General features: G+C 39.8%; 1 long non-coding RNA gene across 1 annotated transcript in view; it reads right to left on the reverse strand.

The window, feature by feature from the left end:
* Nucleotides 1–13,643: 13,643 nt before the first annotated feature.
* LOC148147299 (uncharacterized) overlaps nt 13,644–15,583 on the reverse strand; it is a 32,156-nt gene continuing 30,216 nt past the window's right edge. Inside the window, exon 3 of the long non-coding RNA XR_015759930.1 lies at nt 13,644–13,864. This is a non-coding gene — a long non-coding RNA (uncharacterized LOC148147299). The remainder of the gene's footprint in view (nt 13,865–15,583) is intronic.

Genomic DNA, 15,583 nt, shown 5'->3' on the forward strand with positions numbered 1-15,583 from the left:
GCAAAGAAGGTTAATACTTGAAGGGAGACAAATGGACAGTTACATCATAAATATCAACAGCCCATATCTGGTCTCAGGCAGTGAGCTTGCACCATTAGAACTCAATGTGGAGCTTAGAAACCAGTTTCTAGCAAATGTTAATGGTGGCAGAGGATTAGATAACAATTTGGGCTCCTGAATAAAGTCTAGAATGTAGATTCGTCACAGTGGATCAACATATAGTCGGACATGTAAACAAGAATTTTCTTTGCAGTATCATAAAGCAGCCATTATAGATGAATTGTGTTCTCACAGACAAGATAGTGAGCCATCAAAAGAAGATAGCCTTTAATTCATGAATGTCATTACCACAGTTGTTGCTTTTACTGGACAAGTCAGATCCTGGACTGAAATCTGATCAGATAGATCATATTTAGGACTGCTGTAACTGAAACAGAAAAGGTTTCCAAGATATGGATTTTGTCCCTGAGCAAAAAAAACACTATATTTCCAAACAGAAAGCAAACTAATACTCTTCAATGTTTACTCTCTATGCTCATGGAAGACTCCCATTGCAAACAATTCCTACTATCAGCCCAGGAACTCTCTCTCTCATATATTGCTGTCCCTTCAGTGCCGCTGGGTCAAAGAATTGGAACTCACTACCTAACAACATTGTAGATCTGCCCACAGCACATGGATTGTAGTAGTTCAAGAAGGTAGCTCACCACCTCCTTCTTGTGGTCAACTAGCAATAAGCATTAAATACTCACTCAGCCAGCGACTCCCACACCCCGTGAAAGAATAATAAAAAGAACCAGTTTAAAAAGTATCACGGCTCTAGAAATAGCAAGAAGTTAATTTTTAAACGCCCTCATAAATACAAACAAAAAACCAAATGATACCGGTTCAGAACCCAAACTCTAAAATAAATACCCTTTAAATGTAAGAAGAAACACGATATTTTAAACAAATTTTCTCAGCTAACCTTCTTTTGTTTCCTCATGGCATTGACTATTTGATGGAACATTTTTGATGGGTTTCATGGAGGGTTTCATTTGTGAGAGTAAGTTTTTTTTGTATTATGTTCCCAAACTCCTTCATTATTTATGCACCACATACCTACGTTGCCCTGCACATCATATCCTCCCATTTACCACAGGTAGAAGTATTGGACGCTGTTGGGATGTCCTGAGTTTCCTGGTGTCAGCACCATCTTTAAAGCCCAGTTTTGCAAACCACTCAAGTGCTGGCAGTGGGCATCTACCCTGCATGGTTTGCTTTATTTGCCCCACATATTGGATAGAGGATAATTGTCACCCTGCTTTGCTTATGAGACTTGGCAGTGTTGCTGGACAGGTGTACATGTGGTTGTTGCCCATGGAACATGGCCTAAGATGTTGGTGACTGATAGAAGTCTGGAGGAGCAAGCAGCAAGCTGGAGGTACCAGGTACCAGCTATGACTTTCCTATCAGGAATTTTTACAGGTAAATGTTATCCGGTGCGTGGGAAAATAAGAAATTCTATGTCACTGATGTGACATGTAGTAATAATATGGACGTTACTATATGTTAATGCATGCAAATAGGCCTCTTACTGCTCACTACCAAGAATTTTATCTTGCCTTCTGGCCGAAAAATGGGGTTTTTTGCTCTCAAAGCTCACTGCCAATTCCACATGATTCTCCCAATTTTGTCACCAGTACCATTGTCATTCAATGCTAGGAAGACTCCATCCATTGTTTCACAGGCATTGTTTGCAGCCTGATCCCCTACCCAAGTTGCATCTGCTCAAGGATGTTCCTTGACATTGAGTCGGCTATAACACCAAGAAAACAATTGCAAGCTTGCCCAATCTGCTCTCATGTAACATTATGTACATACACTTCCAGTAGAGGTGTTAGAGGGAAACCAGGGGAGAATGCCATGGCTGATTCCCTCAACTGCTTCCTTGTTCTTTCTCTCTTTGACTTTACTTTTAGTTTGGCTTCACAATGCAGACAAAAATTTTAAAAGCAGAATTTCATGTCTTCAAATTAAATCAGATGTATAGGTTGGCAAAGCACTTTTTAGAAAAGGCTAATATATTTGAAAAAGACTTTGCAAACAAACAGTTTCAGCAGTTCATGTTTAGCATGGATAAATGAAAAGTATTAAAATAAGTGCAGATGCTTTTTAGGGAATTGACTAGACATGGAGGGAGAACATTAATGTAGTTATGAATTGGTGTTCAAAATACCTTGGCAAATTGAAATTGCCTAAATAAAATAAAAATGTTACCATGCAATATAAGAAAAAATATTGACTAATATAGAGAATTGGCATTAATGCTATAAAATTTATTGCTTGTAATTGTAGACCATTGGCTACTGTTTCAAATATTAGAAGGCAAATGCCAAATACATTCCTTTAGCATTTTTCTGTTCATCATTTTACTGCAGGAGTCAATCCGTTTACTTCATAATTCTTCAATAAAGCAATGGACAAAGTGAAGTTGAACGAACCTATTTGACTTCAGTCCACCATGATCATTAACACTAGTTTCTTGGTTTGGACTTCCAAATTGAAGTTAATGTTTGAGCAGTAAAGAGCTGCAACTTCAAAATCAGGAATGTATATTTGTTCCTGTAATATAATTTTTGATCTTGACTATTTTGCAAAAGCTCCTTTTAGATTTCATTTCATATTCCATAGAACTTTTTCTGCATGGAAATGTCAAAGAAGGTTTGTTCATTATCTCCCTCACTCAGCAAAATAAATTGGAAAAGATTGATGACAATTATAAATTGTATATGTCCCATTTTAAGATAATGCACCGTGAGTGCCCAAAGCACTAAAATGCCAGGCACGAAGTTGAATAGCTATTATTCCACAAATATTTGTCCTCGTATGAATATAATAAATCATAAACATGATGAACTGAAATCATATTCATATAATTTGCTCTTCAGATTACTGGCAAATCCACAATATATCCAGATTGAAAGATGAAACAAGCACAAAGTGTAAGAGATTATTGTAATTAGCTGCACTTGTTGGGTATCAAAATATTATTTGGAGTGCATTCTTACAAACCCGTTGACCATAAGCATTACCCTGTTTATATGTAAAAGTTGGATAACCTCTACCTAAAGATTCTTAGAAACAACACGATATTGAAAATACATTCGGGGCAGAAGAAACTTGCCCTGCCCAGGGAAACACTAGGTTGTGTTATAGTCCCTGCAGATAATGAAAACTTAAAAAAAAAATGTAAACATCCACTGACTAAATGAAATGATCACAGGACATGGTTTCAAGTTTTAAGATTTTTACTGTAGCAAATAATTTAAAAGCAACATTGACAAATCATTATTTTTACAGGCAACTTGCATTTTAAATAAAGAACATTTTCCAATTTTACTTTTAAACTGACCAACAACTCCAATCCATGGTTATACTTTAAACAGTCTCTTCACTGAACATTCCCTGGGAACCAGTCCAAAGTGTATTATAGTTCCTGAGGACTTGCTCCCTTACTCTTATTTTTCCCAGCTGAACAACTATAAATCCCAGAGTGATGTTCATAGTGAATGAAAAATTGGAATTTCACCCTTCTCTACATGAATCTTCCAGTTCTGTTTAAATCCTCACAAATTCTTTTTTCCTTAGTTTGAATACAATGACTCATTTGTGTTTTGTGTAGTCACTGACTGGGCTAGCATGTTCTTTGCTAAAGTGTAGGAATAGCTTCCTTCATCTTTCTCTGCTCCTTCTTTCTGTCTTGCTCAGATGCTTACAGGCTGACTGGTATGTGAGGTTCGAGGAAAATCTTATAAAATCTTATGGCTTTTCACAGCAGAGAGTGGCGCGAGCTGGGCGGAAGTGAAGTTGGAGCGCAGAGCTAGTTGGGAAGGGAAGTGATTGATATTTGAGAACTTACCTCGACGCCAACGGTCTTTTCACAGCAGAGAGCGACGCGAGCTGGGCGGAAATGAAGTTGGAGCGCAGAGCTAGTCGGGAAGGTAAGTGATTGATATTTGAGTGGGCCTCCCTCCCATCCTCCTCCTCTAACCTAACTTTAAAGTCCATAGTTAAGCTACTCAGTGTTCTTGTTTTGGAGACGAAGTGTAGCGTAATGGCAGCGCAGGCAGTGGAATGTTCCTCCTGCAGGATGTTTGAGGTAGGGGTGACCACCGATACTCCTGCCAACTTCATCTGAAGGAAATGCAGTCAGATCCTGCTCCTCACAGAATGAGTAAGGGAATTGGAACTGGAGTTGGATGAACTGAGGATTATTCGAGAGGCTGAGAGGGTGATAGATAGAAGCTACAGGGACATAGTTATGCCAGAGAACAGAGGTAGCTGGATAACAGTTAGAGGTGGGAAGGGGAGGAAGCAGGCAGTGCAGGGATCCCCTGTGGTCGTTCCCCTCAACAATAAGTATACCGCTTTGGATACTGTTGGGGGGTATGGCCTAGCAGGGGGAAGCTGCAGTGACCGGGTCTCTGGCATGAGATCCGACTCTGAGGCTCAGAAGGGAAAGGGGGAGAGGAGGAGAGCGCTAGTTATAGGAGACTCTATAGTTAGAGGGACAGACAGGCGGTTCTGTAGACATGGGCAAGACTCTCGGATGGTTTGTTGCCTCCCGGGTGCCAGGGTCCGAGACGTCTCGGACCGTGTCTTCAGAATCCTTAAGGGGGAGGGTGTGCAGCCAGAAGTCATGGTGCACGTTGGCACCAACGACATAGGTAGGAAGGGGGTGGGGAGGTCATTCAGGAGCTCAGGGAGTTAGGCTGGAAGCTAAAAGCTAGGACGGACAGAGTCGCTATCTCTGGGTTGTTGCCGGTGCAACGTGACAGTGAGGCAAGGAATAGGGAGAGAGTGCAGTTGAACACGTGGTTGCAGGGATGGTGTAGGAGGGAGGGCTTCAGGTATTTGGACAATTGGACTGCATTCTGGGGAAGGTGGGACCTGTACAAGCAGGACGGGTTGCACCTGAACCAGAAGGGCACCAATATCCTGGGGGGTAGATTTGTTAGCACTCTTCGGGGGGGGTTTAAACTAATTTGGCAGGGGGATGGGATCCGGACTTGTAGTCCAGCAAGTAGGCTAGCTGTTTGTCAGGATGTCCAAGAATGTAGGGTGGCTGTGGAGAAGGTAGCACTGACAGGGAGTACTTGCGGACACAGAGATGGGCTCAAGTGTGTATACTTCAACGCAAGGAGTATCAGAAATAAGGTGGGTGAACGTAAGGCGTGGATTGGTACGTGGGACTACGATGTTGTGGCCATCACGGAAACGTGGATAGAAGAGGGACAGGAATGGTTGTTGGAGGTTCCTGGTTACAGATGTTTCAGTAGGATTAGGGAGGGGGTAAAAAAGGAGGGGGGGTGGCGTTGCTAATTAGAAATGGTATAACGGCTGCAGAAAGGCAGTTCGAGGGGGATCTGCCTTTGGAGGTAGTATGGGTTGAAGTCAGAAATAGGAAAGGTGCAGTCACCTCGTTGGGTGTTTACTATAGGCCCCCCAATAGCAGCAGGGATGTGGAGAAACAGATTGGGGAACAGATTTTGGAAAGGTGCAGAAGCCACAGGGTAGTAGTCATGGGTGATTTCAACTTCCCAAACATTGATTGGAAGCTCTTTAGATCAAGTAGATTGGATGGTGCATGTTTGTGCAGTGTGTACAGAAGCTTTTCTAACTCAGTATGTAGATTGCCCGACCAGAGGGGAGGCCATATTTGATTTGGTACTTGGTAACGATACAGGACAAGTGATGGGCTTGTTAGTGGGTGAACATTTTGGTGATGGTGACCACAATTCTGTGACTTTCACCTTGGTTATGGAGAGAGATAGGTGCGTGCAACAGGGTAGGTTTTACAATTGGGGGAAGGGTAAATACGATGCTGTAAGACAGGATCTGAGGAGCATAAGTTGGGAGCATAGGCTGTCAGGGAAGGATGTCGTGGAAATGTGGAACTTTTTCAAGGAACAGATACGACGTGTCCTTGATATGTATGTACCTGTCAGGCAGGAAAGAGATGGTCGTGTGAGGGAACCTTGGTTGACGAGGGAGGTTGAATATCTTGCAAAGAGGAAGAAGGGGGCTTACATAAGGTTGAGGAAACAAGGTTCAAACAGAGCATTGGAGGGATACAGGATTGCCAGAAGGGAGCTGAAGCAAGGGATTAGGAGAGCTAAGAGAGGGCATGAAAAATCTTTGGCGGATAGGATCAAGGATAACCCAAAGGCATTTTATGCGCATGTGAGAAACATGAGAATGACGAGAACGAGGGTAGGTCCGATCAAGGACAGTAGTGGAAGACTGTGTATTGAGTCGGAAGAGATAAGTGAGGTCTTGAATGAGTACTTTTCTTCAGTATTTACAAACGAGACGAACCATATTGTTGAAGAGGAGAGTGTGAAATGGACTGGTAAGCTGGAGGAGATACCTGTTAGGAAGGAAGATGTGTTGGACATTTTGAATAACTTGAGGATAGACAAATCCCCCGGGCCTGACGGGATATATCCTAGCATTATGTGGGAAGCAAGAGAGGAAATTGCAGAGCCGTTGGCAATGATCTTTTCGTCTTCACTGTCAACAGCGGTGGTACCAGGTGACTGGAGAGTGGTGAATGTTGTGCCCCTGTTCAAAAAGGGGAATAGGGATAACCCTGGGAATTACAGGCCAGTTAGTCTTACTTCGGTGGTAGGCAAAGTAATGGAAAGGGTACTGAGGGATAGGATTTATGAGTATCTGGAAAGACACTGCTTGATTAGGGACAGCCAGCACAGATTTGTGAAGGGTAGGTCTTGCCTTACAAGTCTTATTGAATTCTTTGAGGAGGTCACCAAGCATGTGGATGAGGGTAGAGCAGTGGATGTAGTATACATGGATTTTAGTAAGGCATTTGATAAGATTCCCCATGATAGGCTTATGCGGTAAGTCAGGAGGCATGGGATAGAGGGAAATTTGGCCAGTTGGATAGAAAACTGGCTAACCGGTCGAAGTGGTAGTAGATGGTAAATATTCAGCCTGGAGCCCAGTTACAAGTGGAGTTCCGCAGGGATCACTTCTGGGTCCTGTGCTGTTTGTAATTTTTATTAATGACTTGGAAAAGGGAGTTGAAGGGTGGGTCAGTAAATTTGCAGATGATACGAAGATTGGTGGAGTTGTGGATAGTGAGGAGGGCTGATGATCAGGGGAATAGATAGAGTAGACAATCAGAAACTTTTTCCCCGGGTACAACAGAGTGTTACAAGGGGACATAAATTTAAGGTGAAGGGTGGAAGGTATAGGGGAGATGTCAGGGGTAGGTTCTTTACCCAGAGAGTGGTGGGGGCATGGAATGCGCTGCCTGTGGGAGTTGCAGAGTCAGAATCATTGGCGACTTTTAAGCGGCAATTGGATAGGTACATGGATGCGTGCTTAAGCTAGGACAAATGTTCGGCACAACATCGTGGGCCGAAGGGCCTGTTCTGTGCTGTATTGTTCTATGTTCTATCTATCTATGTTCTAACATTATCAGATGATAATATGTTGGCTTCCTATAGACTGTTGTCCTCTAAAACCCCACCACTATAGCAAAGTGTATCACATAGACTTTGTATCCAGGTAAAGTAGACCACACATCCCATTCCATCTTAGACTTAAATAGACAACTAAAAGTATAACTGTTTACAAAATATGAGATTCCTAATGTACCTCACTGTGATTTGGAGACCAAGGGTGAGATTTTTGTAAAGATAAAACTCCATAAAGATAGTGGACAGTACCCAGATGGAGAAAGCCAATTTTCATTTTCAAAAGATCCAATTTTGCCAGTGAGGAAAAGGAGGTGGGGTGTGATTCACATAGGAAAGAAACCCAAACTCAGTATTGTAATTTGGATCCAGTGCTGAGGTTCAAACACACCCCATTTTGGCAGTTCCAAGGATCTGAACATTCAGAATAGGAGTTGCAAATTAACAGAACAGCCATAATTGTTCTTGAAGGCTCAGTAAGGTTTTTATAACTGTCCTGAAGTTTTTCTTTAAAATGCCTTATCCTCTAACTATCAAATGAAAGCGATGGGAATAAGACAAACTAACCTGCTGGAATACTTTGATGGAGGATGTCAGAGAAATAAGTAGCACCTGAGGATGCAGTTATAATTGAGCTCTTTGTTGACATTTCCTCAAAGGATGTCATTATGAATGCTTGGTTGTGTTTCAAAAGCTAAAATGAGCTCAGCTGCTGGTTCTGAATTCATAATTTTACTGACAGTTTAAACAGCCTTGTTGTATTTGGCATGGAGTCTGAGCAGAGGTTTTTCAGTTTAGAAAGTGATTGTGAATTGAGATTTAAAGGTATTCAATGGTACCACAAATGGGAAATTTTATTACACAATGAAGTATATAGGAGTGAGAGCTGTATTAGAGTATTCGAAGTTCTTTTACATCTCCACTTGACTCTTGATGTCTTCCCATGATGAATACTCTGTGAATAGCTATGGAAGCAGCATGAATATTATGAGGGCTGGGTCAGGGTATGAGTTGACATTGAGTTTGCATGGTGTATGAGAGGCCATCATTGAAAGCTAATGCATCCAACCACTTCTGCTGTGATAAAGTGCAAAGAAACTAACATAGGCCATCTAACAAGTTCACTTCAGCATTCATCTACCTCTGTGGCCATCTACTCCTTCCTTGTGTGATCAAATGTTTCTGATTCTACCTGTCCTTTAAGAGGAAAAATCACAAGTTTCAGGTCAATTTTTTACGGAGGCACATCTGGTGATTACTGACCTCGGATAGCCAAAGACTAGCCTAAGCAGTCTATCCACCATGAGCACAGCTACCCTGGGCATTGAATACAGGTAAGAATTTCTCCCATAGCTTTCCAAATCTGGATCAACTTTACCTTTAACAAGCAAGCCAACCAAACTTGTTGTCAGATGGAAGAGTCACATAACCCTTCCATTTTACTCTAAATTAAAGAGATAGTCATAACAATCGTATGAAATTGATATTTGTAACAGTCACCATAAACTGATTTATATCATTTTAATTGCACTAACTACTAACTTGATATAAGACAGTTTTTGCATCAAATATCATGGAGAATTGCATAATATTTCTGCCTATCCTCTTATCTGCTGATCACAACAGAGGAAGAAACAGAATGGAAATAAGTATTACTTTCAATAATAAAAACAAGAAAACAAACCCTTGGTCTTTAATTTTTGCATTGCTAATTTCAGGTTGCCTAATTTTTCAACGTAAGGCACACAATAAAAGCATGTGAAGATGTTCTTCTGTCACTGGTACCTGTGCTGACTTGTATATTTCTTCAGTTTTATTTACATTCATGTGAGCAATACTGCCTTCAGTTATTTGCCACAGTAGAAATCCTTTATAATTGGAAGTTCTGCAAGAAAACAACCAAGTGAAGCAATCATATTTGTAGATAGCAGGTTGGAGAACTGCAAACTTCTGAGACTTCAAAGACAGCACAACAATAGTTCTACAGAAGAAAAGCAACACCTTTGTATTTTCACCTTTTGATGATTTGTAGCATGACTTTTGTTCGGAACTCTATATTTTTAAAACATCAGAAAATTCAGTAGTTATCTTTTTGAATATTTGGCAAGAGAGCTTTCATTTTCTGTTGGTTATATCAAAGAACTTCAGAGTACAACACTTCATATTGCACAGGGATTTTGGGCTGATTATGATAACTGATTTAAGTGTGTTTAAGAACAGTTTAATATTGTGTCAAATGGATACAAAATATAATATGCTTGATAACAATGCCAACATTTTTACTTTTAGGTTAAAACAGTGACCTCTAGTGTATGCTAATAGCTCTTAGTTTATGTTAAAATACGAACATAATCCCTTATAAAGTCTTCAGTTGTTAAATGCACAAGGTTCCAACTGGGCAGCAGTTTTTTTTCTTGGTGCATGATTAATTATGAGATAAAATATTTAGTGGAGTCTGTATCTATTCTGTGTTAACTCAGTTGAAATGCAAAGATTAAATACAGAAAAAGGAATAAACCTCTTCATTGGGTCTAATGCAATCTTTTAGCTTTCAACACCATACATTTTTAGAAATTGTGCCTTTAGAATATCAAACAGAATTGACTAGAGTTACACAATGCAGAATCAGTTTCACAAAATAATTGGATACATTTTATAGATTTTCTTGTTAACAAAAATGGTCCCTGATATTTCTCAAGATGTAGTGTTGGAAGCGGTGAGATGATGTGGCGACAAATATCGATCCATCCAGTACTAATCATAGTCCACAAGGGGCACATGTCCACTACATCCGCTAAAATTCTCCCTCCTCCTGTTATTCCTCTTTCCATTCTAATTTTAGATGCTATTCAACCAACCAATGTTTTTCCGTTCAGGCCTGCTTTCCTCCTGGCATTTCTATTGTTGCTAAACGTCAACTCTCACCTGGCTTTTCCAATCATCATGGTTTCTCAATTTCTGTTTCTGCACTTCAGCTAAAAGCCCATGAGATGATGGGACACCAGCTTTCCTGTAGAAATAAAAACAATTGGTTGTTTGAACTGTCCAACATCATCTAAGGATCCTTCACCAAAGACACAATCCAAAAGCTACAATCCGGTTCTCATTGGCTTTATTTAGGGTCCAGCTCTTACATTCATGCTGGCTCAGGAAACTTAAAGGTAGTGGTTTCCCAGAGGTCCCATTACATTCAATGGAAATAATTTTAAGCTGGTTTCCCAGCTGGTAGCCAGCTGATTGTGCAGCTATCTGGCTATTATGTTGCAAAGTCTATGGCCACATCCAAGAAGTGAAGAGCAGGGAGGTCAGAAGACATTGAGACAGATATCTTGGACAGCTTGGATTAGATCAAGGATGGGGAGATGTGGTTTGGCTGAACAGGACAGACGAGGGGAGTGGAATTAGATCAGGATGCAGTACAGATAGATCTGACAATTCATTAAAACCTGAGCTGGTTGAGGTGGAGTTGGGTTTCCAAATTTTAAGTTTTTGAATAATCCCAGCCCCCTTCCCCACTTTCTTCCCACACTTGTTGCCAGAACTGCTGAGTTTCACCAGCAATTTCTGTATTTGTTTTGGATCTCCAGCATCTGCAGCTCTTTGTTTTATTTTATCTTATGTGATTATGCTGGTGAAGTTTATACTGTATAAAGTTTATTGTCACATATTGCTGCAGTGACAAGAATTACTTGGTTCATTGAAGGTTGTACAATGTGAGATTAAAATGGATTGAAGATATGAAATTTGCATTTGACAACTTGTGTATCAACCTCAACAGGACCAGACTATTTAGGAGATGTAATGCCATTCCCCAGATGTTCCTATAAGATTGAATGCAGACCTGTCTCTCTAGGTCAAAGCATTTTTATATCCGAATTAAACTTAAACAAACAAAAGAAAACAAAGCATTCCTTTCATTTTGAGGCCTGTACTTTACCACACACTCTTGACAATGATGCTGTAGGTATTTCAGACTTGCTTGAATTTCTGTACTCTATAATTTTCTTGTGGTTTTGTAGTGCTCCAAAAGCAATTGTGCAAGAACAAATTGGCACAATTCAAGGCTAATTGAACCTGATTTCACACTAATGGTATATGAAGTTCTGGTACCAGTCTAAACCTGAATTCAGTCCATTGCCTTGAGGAAATGGCATCAAAGGATAATTGTACAGGAAACTACCTCCCTCTCTGCGGTGTCATAATTTGATTCCAATGTATTGGAAAGATTGGTCTTCGATGCCGAAGGCCATGGTGTTAAGATCAGTTGCAGTTTGTTAGTGAAAAAAATGATCCAAATCTCATAATTAAAATCTGAGCCACTTTAGTTATTTCATGTCATGATTGTAGTGGACAGCCTATGCAGCATAACATATTTTTATTTACTTCAATATAAATGAAGAAAAGATTTATTTGTGGTGTTCTACAAATATTCCCTGAATTAAAGCTTTGGAATTAGAGTTCCAGAGATCTTAATTTTGAATAACACTACTGATTTGAAATGCTGTCTTGGAAAATATGAAGTGCACAATCCTGACAGCAACTTATGTACTCATCAGAGTTCTGGTGAAGGAAATGCCATAGCCCCCAGCAACTTTTGGGTTCACTGGTTACCAAGGTTTCTTTCCCTCCTCCACCCTTAGTCCTGCTGTCCCACAGAAAGGTGCTTGTATGCTTTTAGTCTCGTTTGTAATGTTGTGAATTATAAAAAGATATTACTTACCTTATCTGCAGACATCCAGCCCATTCCCTTGGCCTGAAATTTCCCCAGTGGAACTTACTCGGACCCTTCAAGGAGTCTGAAATAGGAAAACCAGCCTGCAAAATTATTTTATATGTCTTTGAAGCAGAGGAAGAAGATACTCTTAGCATATGATGCCCTGGCATTTCCAAATCCTAATAGAGTTCACAGCCTTTTCAGTCAGAATTACAACGGGAGTCTGCTGGAATGGACAAATAATTTAACGTTCTTAAGGTTGCTATTAAATAAGGCTGAAAACAAATCCAATCATTTCTTCAAGTTTACAAATAGGCATAAACCCACAATTAAGAAAATTGTGAATTGGCTTCTAATTAGAAAATATTAAGGAAACAAGCTTTGTTAGTGATGCCTATATGGTTACTAAGATCATGATGTAATTGTAGTTCATTCCACATTGCTATGCCAACCATATAATAATAGTCCATTGCCTGTTGCTTAGCTACTAATAATAAAATCTTCCTTTTTTAACTTACATAAAGGAAAAGCAGCCCCAGCGCATGCAAATGGGAAAAGCAGATTTTTTTTTTAGTTTAATTGCCTTTTAGCATTGTTTTTACATCAAAACATAGGGATTTTCACCTGTACCTTGAAACTGGGTACTTCAAGATTAGCAAATATTTTTCATGGATTAAATCACACAATGAGACAGTGAAGAAAAGGATTTCAAGCAAATGTGATATTGTCATACGTTAATATTTAAAAATACATTTTAAAACATTATTCCTTAAAAACAATTATCTTGGAAATTTTTCGTAAGAAGATTTGTTTGAAGTGTCAGTATGTATAAATTTGAACAAGCTAAAGAAGCAGTATAATGAAACAAGTCAATAATGATAAATGTAAATTATTATTTTCATTTCTTTTGAATCAGTATGAGATTTTACAACTGCTATCGGAGTTAATTACAGATGCGTATATATATATAAATTTACCAATGATTCACTTTCTCTGTTTCTTACTCACACATTTCAATGATTTCAGTACCAAAATAAATTTATGCTAGATGATTCTTTCATTATGAGAAATGTTTAGACACCCTAGAAAGATAACATAAAAAGCTATTGTCAATTTTATAACTGGGATTTTGTTGATCAAAATGAAACCCTACAGTCAAAGAAAGCTTTTATTAATTCACGAAAACATAATTTTCTATAATTGTTGCTATTGTTTTCAGAAACAATGCTCCAAATGTCATTTTACTGAAAAAGTGCAGAAAGGTGTTTTAGCAGATTAGTAATTGTTGCAAATAGGAACATTCAATCCTTCAAGATTCATCAACATCCTTTAAGATGAGCAAGATAATAATGCAAATGTGAATAGCTAATGCATGAATGAATGGAGGTTTTAATGAATTCAAGGAGAAACATGAGCAACACTTCCTCGCCTTGTTTATTTTTTAATAGCAATAAGTATGTCCCTCACATTTTTCACATCTTTTCAAATATATTCAATTATTGTCAACACATAATGTCTTGAGTGTTATTATATGTGCATTCTGTGTTTAAATTTCCTGTGTCACCAAGGAATATTGAATTAGTTGCAAATTCTAGAAACTTCTATTTCTTGAAACGTTATTAATTTTCAACTGAAGTGGCTTCTGGCCGACTGCAAAAGCAAAAATCTGGAACAAAAGAAGGAACAGTAATGCAACAGGCTCAATGCAAAAATAAATAATGAATAAATAAATAAAATATAATTATTATATTTTAAAAATATAATGAGCTTTGTTTTGTGACATTCCTCATGGCAGTAATCACAAATACATTATCTGATGGATCCTGGCCATTTTAAATCATTCGTTTTCTGTGGTAGTAATATTCATAGAACATAGAACAATACAGCACAGAACAGGCCCTTCGGCCCACGATGTTGTGCTGAACATTTGTCCTAGCTTAAGTAACCTATCCATTTTCCTATCCAATTGCCGCTTAAAGGTCACCAATAATTCTGACTCTGCCACTTCCACAGGTAGCACATTCCATGCCCCCACCACTCTCTGGGTAAAGAACCTACCCCTGACATCCCCACTATACCTTCCACCCTTCACCTTAAATTTATGTCCCCTTGTAACACTCTGTTGTACCCGGGGAAAAAGTCTCTGACTGTCTATTGTATCTATTCCCCTGATCATCTTATAAACCTCTATCAAGTCCCCTCATCCTTCGCCATTCCAATGAGAAAAGGCCTAGCACTCTCAACCTATCCTCATATGATCTATTCTCCATTCCAGGCAACATCCTGGTAAATCTCCTCTGCACCCTCTCCAAAGCTTCCACATCTTTCCTAAAGTGAGGCGACCAGAACTGCACACAGTACTCCAAATGTGGCCTTACCAAGGTCCTGTACAGCTGCAACATCACCTCACGACTCTTGAATTCAATCCCTCTGCTAATGAACGCTAATACACCATAGGCCTTCTTACAAGCTCTATCACCTGAGTGGCAACTTTCAAAGATCTATGAACATAGACCCCAAGATCCCTCTGCTCCTCCACCTTACTAAGAACCCTACCATTAACCCTGTATTCCGCATTCTTATTTGTCCTTTCAAAATGGACAACCTTACACTTAACAGGATTGAACTCCATCTGCCACTCCTCAGCCCAGCTCTGCATCATATCTAAGTCCCTTTGCAGCCGACAACAGCCCTCCTCACTATCCACAACTCCACCAATCTTTGTATCGTCTGCAAACTTACTGACCCACCCTTCGACTCCCTCTTCCAAGTCATTAATAAAAATTACAAACAGCAGAGGACCCAGAACTGATCCCTGCGGAACTCCACTTGTAACCGGGCTCCAGGCTGAATATTTACCATCTACCACCACTCTCTGACTTCGACCGGTTAGCCAGTTCTCTATCCAACTGGCCAAATTTCCCTCTATCCCATGCCTCCTGACTTTCCGCATAAGCCTACCATGGGGAACCTTATCAAATGCCTTACTAAAATCCGTGTACACTACATCCACATGCTTGGTCACCTCCTCAAAGAATTCAATAAGACTTGTAAGGCAAGACCTACCCCTCACAAATCCGTGCTGGCTATCCTTAATCAAGCAGTGTCTTTCCAGATACTCATAAATCCTATCCCTCAGTACCCTTTCCATTACTTTGCCTACCACCGAAGTAAGACTAACTGGCCTGTAATTCCTGGGGTTATCCTTATTCCCTTTTTTGAACAGGGGCACAACATTCGCCACTCTCCAGTCCCCTGGTACCACCCCCATTGACAATGAAGACGAAAAGATCATTGCCAACGGATCTGCAATTTCCTCTCTTGCTTCCCACATAATCCTAGGATATATCCCGTCAGGCCCGGGGGACTTGTCTATTCTCAAGTT

The sequence above is a fragment of the Chiloscyllium plagiosum genome, unplaced genomic scaffold, assembly GCF_037043375.1.
Source record: "Chiloscyllium plagiosum isolate Xiang-an unplaced genomic scaffold, Cpla_swu_hap1 HiC_scaffold_17, whole genome shotgun sequence".
Taxonomy (NCBI): domain Eukaryota; kingdom Metazoa; phylum Chordata; class Chondrichthyes; order Orectolobiformes; family Hemiscylliidae; genus Chiloscyllium; species Chiloscyllium plagiosum.